A 7,200-nucleotide genomic window follows, 5' to 3' on the forward strand; every position below is an offset into this window, starting at 1 on the left:
GTTTAATAAAGCACTGTGTTAGAGGTGATTTTAAACTTGCTAGTTACTGTTGCGATACTGTAATGATGATTGCTAAACCTACTTCCACTTTCTCATTGATCCCTAACACCCAGATGCAAGCCATACCACAAAAATATGCCTTGAAAAAAAGACACAGGTGTCCATGCACCAAAAGAATTAGGAGGGGCAGGGCAGCACTTGAAGTCACTACCAATGTCATGACTGAGATGGTGAAAAACATCCAAGCAAATGGCTACCTCTTCAGGGACTTAGTTCATACTTGAATAAGGCTGGATTCAGAATATCTTTGGCTATTAGTCATGCAATTCACACAGCAATCACTGCCTGAGCTGTCAGATTAGACAAGAAACTGCATGCTTTGCTTGTAGCTCTCATACCAGCACTATAAAGTCAGTTGAAAAGAAGTGATCACACTCTCAGTAGTGTCCTGAGACCAGGTTTGTTAGTGCTGTGGATGTGCAAATGCTCCCTGAGCTACTGCAAAGGCAGCAGATGGAGATTGCTGACCATGTCCTGCAGCAGCATCTACAAATATGTGGTCCTTGCTATATAAAAGCTGCACTGGGACTTCTCCAATCACTGTCAGGCATACCCATTAATTAGAGCACTGGCTCTAAGGGCTAGAAGGAAAGGCACAGCTTTCCTTTCTCTCATGTCTCCTTCCTTTCTTCCCAGGAAGAAGGGGAGGTTGAGGGATTAAGTAGACCACGTTTGAAGGCATTGCAAGAAGCATTCAGCCAGGAATACTACTACTCCTCCTTTAGCTCCACTGCAGTGACAGATAGACTGAGCAGGCCTGTCTGTCTGTCTCTCATCTGCCCATGTGTGTCAGAGTGTCAGAGATAAAACAGTTGTCCTTTAAAAAGGACTTTGAACCAAAATGAGAATGTGACGTCTCTTGACAAGAATGTAAAAAAGTTGAAAGGAAAAGCAGGATGAGAGCACTATGCTGTAGGAGTTTACTTGCTTTTGGGTACTGAAAGCATTAAAATCAAGTAAAAATACTGTTCAGGGTTTCAAATCCAATAATGTTTTATTATAATATACTTACAGATGGTGAGTTTGTTTGTGTTAATTTAGACCCACATTCTGAGCTCATTTGACACCTAAACATGAATTTGGAATTATATATTAAAAAATCCATGTAAATATTTACCAAAAAAATCTGAATTATCCTGTCATGAATGTTGAGCTTCTCAAGCTTATACCCAGACTTTAACCTTGTTGTTATCTTCTTATCATGTACAAAGAGCTAGCAAGTCAGCTGAGGGAGGAACACCAGAAGAGTGAAGCAGGGCTCCAGACACAGTTTTATGGCTTTGCCCTTTTTGCCCACACATGCTTCTGCTGTTCCACTTGTTTATCTGAAGCCAAATCTAATGAAAATGATACCTAACTTTTCACCATCTAAATAAAATTCACCTTTAACAACCAGAAGAACATGGCTTCAGCTTTACAAGTCAAGGTTTTCTAGTTTTTGGTTTGTTGTGGTTGTTTGAGGTTTTTTACTGACTGCTGAAATTAGATTGCTTAAAGCTTCTTCTTTTGAGGTGATGTTGTGATGCTGTTACCCAACATGGTTTTCTAATTAGCAGGCCTGATTTTAGCAGCATTAATCTGGTGGTGCTTGACAGGTTTCAATGTCATGCCACTTAGATGCTTGCATGTGAGTTCACAAGTCTGTTAGTTGGTAAGAGTTTTTACAGATGTTGCTTAAAGTTCAGCCTCTGCTTGTCATAAAATTAGTCCTGCGTAGCTCCATATTGCTCTTATCCTCCTAGATCTTTATTTTCTTGGCACGTTCTCCCTTAAATCTAGGATTATAAACGTTCCTTGTCCCAGCACAAAGGTTCTCTTCTTTATCTGTAAGGACAGCTCGTGAGATTTCTAATTTATTTTTAGTTAAACAAGATATACTATAAAAGCAAAATTTTCAAATTAATATTATTGATTTTATTCACTAGACACTTAAAAATTTCATCTAGACAGTAAAATATAGAATATATTTCAAACATTATGCCAGAGTTTTATTTATCCACATTGCTTTAGCCACCCTACTCTTCCCCAAACTAACCTTAACTTCTCTTTCATGTAATTTACTGGCTTTTTCTGGTTGTCTGGCATTTTTTTAAAACTTTTGTGGATAAAATTTAATTTTTGTCATTATTTAAATGCCAGAAGTGTAATCAGATACTGCTACGTTTCACATAACACCGATTATTAAAAAAACTGAAGTATATAATTAACAGATTAACAGATTAATATTTAAAGATTAAAGAAATAATAATTAAAGATTAACAATGTTAAAATATTTTCAATAAAAATATAGATTGCTTCTGGTTGCAGATGGATGTTTCACTAACATTACAGTATCTTCAGTTCTGACAATCTTTCATTATTTATCTAGCTGCCAGTATGTCACAGGTACTACAAAGAACAATTTTTCAACAGCTTTAATGAAGTAAGGTAAGGTGTTTTATTGAATAATTCCAGATGCAGATGGGGATTTCTTCCCATGATTTTTTACAAAACTGCTTTTTTACTTGTTCATGTGTTTTAAGGGCAGCGATCAATTGCTCTCCAGTGCTTCTGAAGTCAAACAAATAGCAGTGTTCCCTTTGCTCCTGAATTGTGAGTGTGATTCTTTGTCTCCAACTCCACATCCACATAGAAATTTGCAATGGATTATATTGAGATCTTCAAAATGCTGTCCAGACATTGTCACAGCACAGGGAAGTACACCAATTTCATCCTTACCCAAAGCAAGTCAGGCCAATTATCAACTGAGATACATTTATAAATTGGCTGCTCTCCATATAAAATTGGTAGAGCAATGTCTTTGATTAACAAGAAGGAAGTTAATTATATGTTGCAAGTGATGTTTTAAACATTATGTTTAAAATGCAGTAATATAAAGCATTTATTTTGCACTCACATGACTTTTGTTAGTGTCTGAATTGAACAGGTTTCCTCTCTCTTTTGTATCAGAAGGTTTTACTTTTATTTCTTTATTTAGCAAACTAGGACAAAAGCAGACCAACATGCAGGCAACTTTATTCTTACATGCAGCGTCACAGATATGAGCAATCTGCAGCAAAGCAGCACACAGGTCCTGCAGCAGTGACCTGTCTAATTTTCTTGACTAAGACCATTTTCTCTCTTGAGTAAGCAATGAGTATGCTTATTGTTTGGTTTCAGTTCCTGGCTCCAAGGATGCTTCCCCTCATACTTAAACATCTTCAAAAAAAGCAGCTCTAAAATCACTATCACAGGCCAAAGCCAGTGACTGTATGGATTGGTGATGACTTTGCTGATCCCACCAGGAATACAAGGTGTTCACCTTCCCTTATATGAACCATAAATTTCAAGGATTATTATTTTCTGTGATATCTGAGTAAAAACTGCAGAAATTTCTGAACATATCCTTTCTTTTGTTTCTCCAGCACTTCTGCATCCTGCTCAGAGCAATGATCCTGGGACTCTCTGTTGCTCTCTCTGGTGAGAGTGAGATAAGATCAAGGCAGAGTCCACTCCCCACAAACCGATACTCTTTCACCAGAAACAAAAGCAAATTCTAGTCTGGACAAATCTTTTATACACAACTGTGTCTACTGTTTTTGAGACCCAGGTGCTACAAAGCCAAGGCCAAGCATCCTTACATCTTGCTGGAGGGAGTGGGAGCAGCTGCATCTGGTTCCTGAAAACCAAACACAGAAGTAATCAATCAGCAGTAAAATCTAGAAAAGGAAATTAAGGTGATCATCTTCCCCATCTTTAAAGGAATAATTTGTGCAATTGGCCAGTACGTATTAAACTCACAACCTGAGCAAAGTTCTCTTTGATCTTTACTGCTCCTGAATTGCTGCTGCTTTCTAGAGACTATTTGACGTCTGTTGCCTTGCCTTCGGGTCTTCCTTTCTAGGCACTGAAGATAAGCTAAGTAAACTCAATGGAAGAAGAATCTACTTAGCCTCTTTTCCTCCAAGAAAAGAAGTAAAGAAAGCGAGGAAGCTTGGGACAATTTCAGTAGTAAGTGAATTTTACCTTCTCAATTAAGTCTTCCTTTTTAGAACATAATAGTGAATGGCAGAGGATAGCTTTGGGCTTGAGAACAGATGGGGAGGGCTATATTGTCCAAAGACGTTCTCGACTATCCAAGATGATACTTGAAGACCTCTGAAGAACTTCTCTGGCCAGCACCTCATGTTTTCTCTGGTATCACCACCTCCCAGATATTGCCATGCCAGTGAATGTTCTATTTTACACCAGAAGTCTCTGCTCTCTCACGGCAGAGCTGCAGACTTACTCAGAAAACTCAAGGGAAGTAGCATGGTTTGGACATGGGTCTTGGAGAGTTCCTGGGCTGTGCAGTCAGGCTGAGGAGCTGGGAAATACTCCCATGATTGTACTAATACAGAGATAGCAAGACTGTCTTTCAGTGGTGGGTTTCATCATTTAGGGGGAGCTGTGGCAGTAACTCATTCAGGCATCCATATCCGGCATGAAAGCCTAGGCCCTCCACTGAACTGGGCTTCAGCAGAAGATCAAACTCACTAGCTGTTTATTAAAAATAAAAGGAAAATTACACCCCACAATGGGAGAATAAGAAGGCAGACAGAGGATGCTAACTGCTTGAAAAAAATAGCAGGTGACTGCCACTCAGGGCTCTTATGAATCCAAGTATTTTTCTGTTGCTGTTGAATTCAAAGGTTTGACAGAGATGACAGGAATAATCTCAGAGTGGGCAATTCTGTGATTGCATTTCTTTAGTAATTCTTATTTCTGCACACTTTTTCTCATATACATTTTCTAATTTAGATGCAAGGTTGTCTTTCTGATTATATGCCTAGGTTTGCCCCACACATTTTCAGCAACTCAGAAATAGCATTTTTGTCATCATGATTATTAGTATCAACAGTATCTAGAAGCAGTAAGATGTATGAATAGGCCGGAAAAATCATCTATTCTGAGGAAACTGAAAATTGCCTTTGGCATAATCCTGCCAAAATCAAATTTTAACATTCAATTTCATTCCCAGACAGATAGGTTGATAGTATAATGAGAGAAATTCTTTTGGACTGATATGTATGCTTAGCAATCTAAAATAATGTTGATAGGAGAAGCTCATAGTGCATAAAAGTTTTCCCAGCCTGCTGTGGTCCTGCTGATATTTAAGTAAGATTCCCAAAATATATCAAAACATAAGTATATGATGAAACAGAAACCCATGTATCAAAAGCATTGCAAAGTGTGTCTGTGTGCCTTACCTGTCAAACAAGTCCCAGGAGCTTCATCTCCATAAATGTAAAATAAGCTATATCAGAGGTGAGTGCATTGCCATATGCCACTCATAAGTTATCTTCAAGTGCACCAGGTGAGACAGAGTGCTGCCCCTACTTTGCTGAGATATTTCAGGCAAGTCATTGCATCTTGCTGTGCCTTGGGTTCCTCATATTAAAACAAAAGACATATTAAATCTTACCAACATCATCACACACTGCTTTGATAGAGCACTTGGCATTTTCCATTTGCCTTCTCTTCATATTGCAGAAACTCTCCTTTGTAGCCTTGCATATAGGTCTGAATATAAGACTGATAAAATAATTCAAATCCACATTCTTGGGTGTTTTCCAGAAAACCAATAGTTCAGGATTTAGGCTGGATTTCTCTCATTCTGAATGAGAGAAATTCTTTCTTTGTTAACTTAAGTATGACAGATTCTCCAGGTAATTGCTGAGTAAACCTACTTTCTTTAATCAAGAGGGTAAAGCTAGAGCAGAAAAGTTTAATTGTTTCTGTTGTTGGGGTTTCTCACTTCCCACACAGGAAGGTTAATTTGAGAGTGCACTATTAGGGTGTGTGTTCATTATTATCTCATGGAGATAAAAGATCCTTGAGGGGGAAATTGCTCATTGCTGACCTGGATCAAACACCTCCTCTCCAAATCCCACAACAGGGGCAGGCATGAGTCATTGTGGACTCTGTGCCAGGAGGGGTACAGGACCAAATATTTTCCTGTGAAATGTTCAGAAAGCTGTCTGAAATCTGTGTATATGTATATATTTATCTGAAAGTAGACTGCCTCAAATATGGATGAAGCAGGTCTGAAATCAGCTTCAGATTTGGACTTTTGCAATCTTGGAGACCCATTTTAAAAAAATTACTCAAGAACTATGTTTTAAAAGTAACAAGACCACTGCATAGAAAAAGGGTGCTTTCAGAAGCAGTCAAATATGTCAGCTAATTCCTGAAAATGGGAGTCACTAGGATGTGGACTCTTAGCTGGCTCTGTAATATACGTAGGTGACTGGTTGAATTTTCAGATACCAAAAAATATATTTGAAAAATCTTTCCATGAAAAGAAAAGTTTTAATTAACCACATTATACACCAATTATATTTTCAATTCTGTGTCTCTGTTTCCAAAATGATCCATGGCCCTTTTCTCTACTGTTTTGTAAGGTGCTAACAGGGGTAAGAGAAAAAAACAAAAGCCTTCATTCAGAATATAAAGGAGAGAAAAGCACGAAGATTACAAAACAACTGTGAGGTGAATGCCACTAGTACTCCTTTATTAACTCCCATACTCCAAAAGGGTAATGGCCAGCTGATTAGGATTTCTTCTCCAAGCTGCATCAAACTACTGTACATTTTTCAGTCATTTTCAATTAGACAAAACTATTTTTTAAACATTGTAAATGTGCTAATTATATTTTAAATATTTATTTGGAAGTCCTATTTGAAATTTCATTACAAGTTTTCCCATTGAAGAATTGCTCTTATTTATCTTTTTTCATAAATCCATGTGCACTCTTCATAATGAGATATGGCAAAGAAAGATGCAGTGCAACAGCTGGTAATTTTATTTTCACTTCTGCTGGGGCTGTTATTGTTGTTTGAAGAATTTTATCAGCTTTTGTAGATCAAATTATCTTCTGTTATAATAAAAAAATTGACTCAGCAAGGGATATTTTGGTCTGTAATAAAACATGCCTATCTTGCAGTTGCAAGAAATAACTTCTTCTACCCAGTGGTCAAAATAGAATTTCAGCATTGCCAGGAGAGGTTTTGAGTGATACATACTATCAGACTTTCTTGGCTATCAGTCTGGTATGAAAGAATAAAAAATACAAAAATAATGTTTCAAATTCTGCAAACAAAAAAAAAAATCCATACAAAC

The sequence above is a fragment of the Molothrus ater genome, chromosome 1, assembly GCF_012460135.2.
Source record: "Molothrus ater isolate BHLD 08-10-18 breed brown headed cowbird chromosome 1, BPBGC_Mater_1.1, whole genome shotgun sequence".
Lineage (NCBI taxonomy): Eukaryota > Metazoa > Chordata > Aves > Passeriformes > Icteridae > Molothrus > Molothrus ater.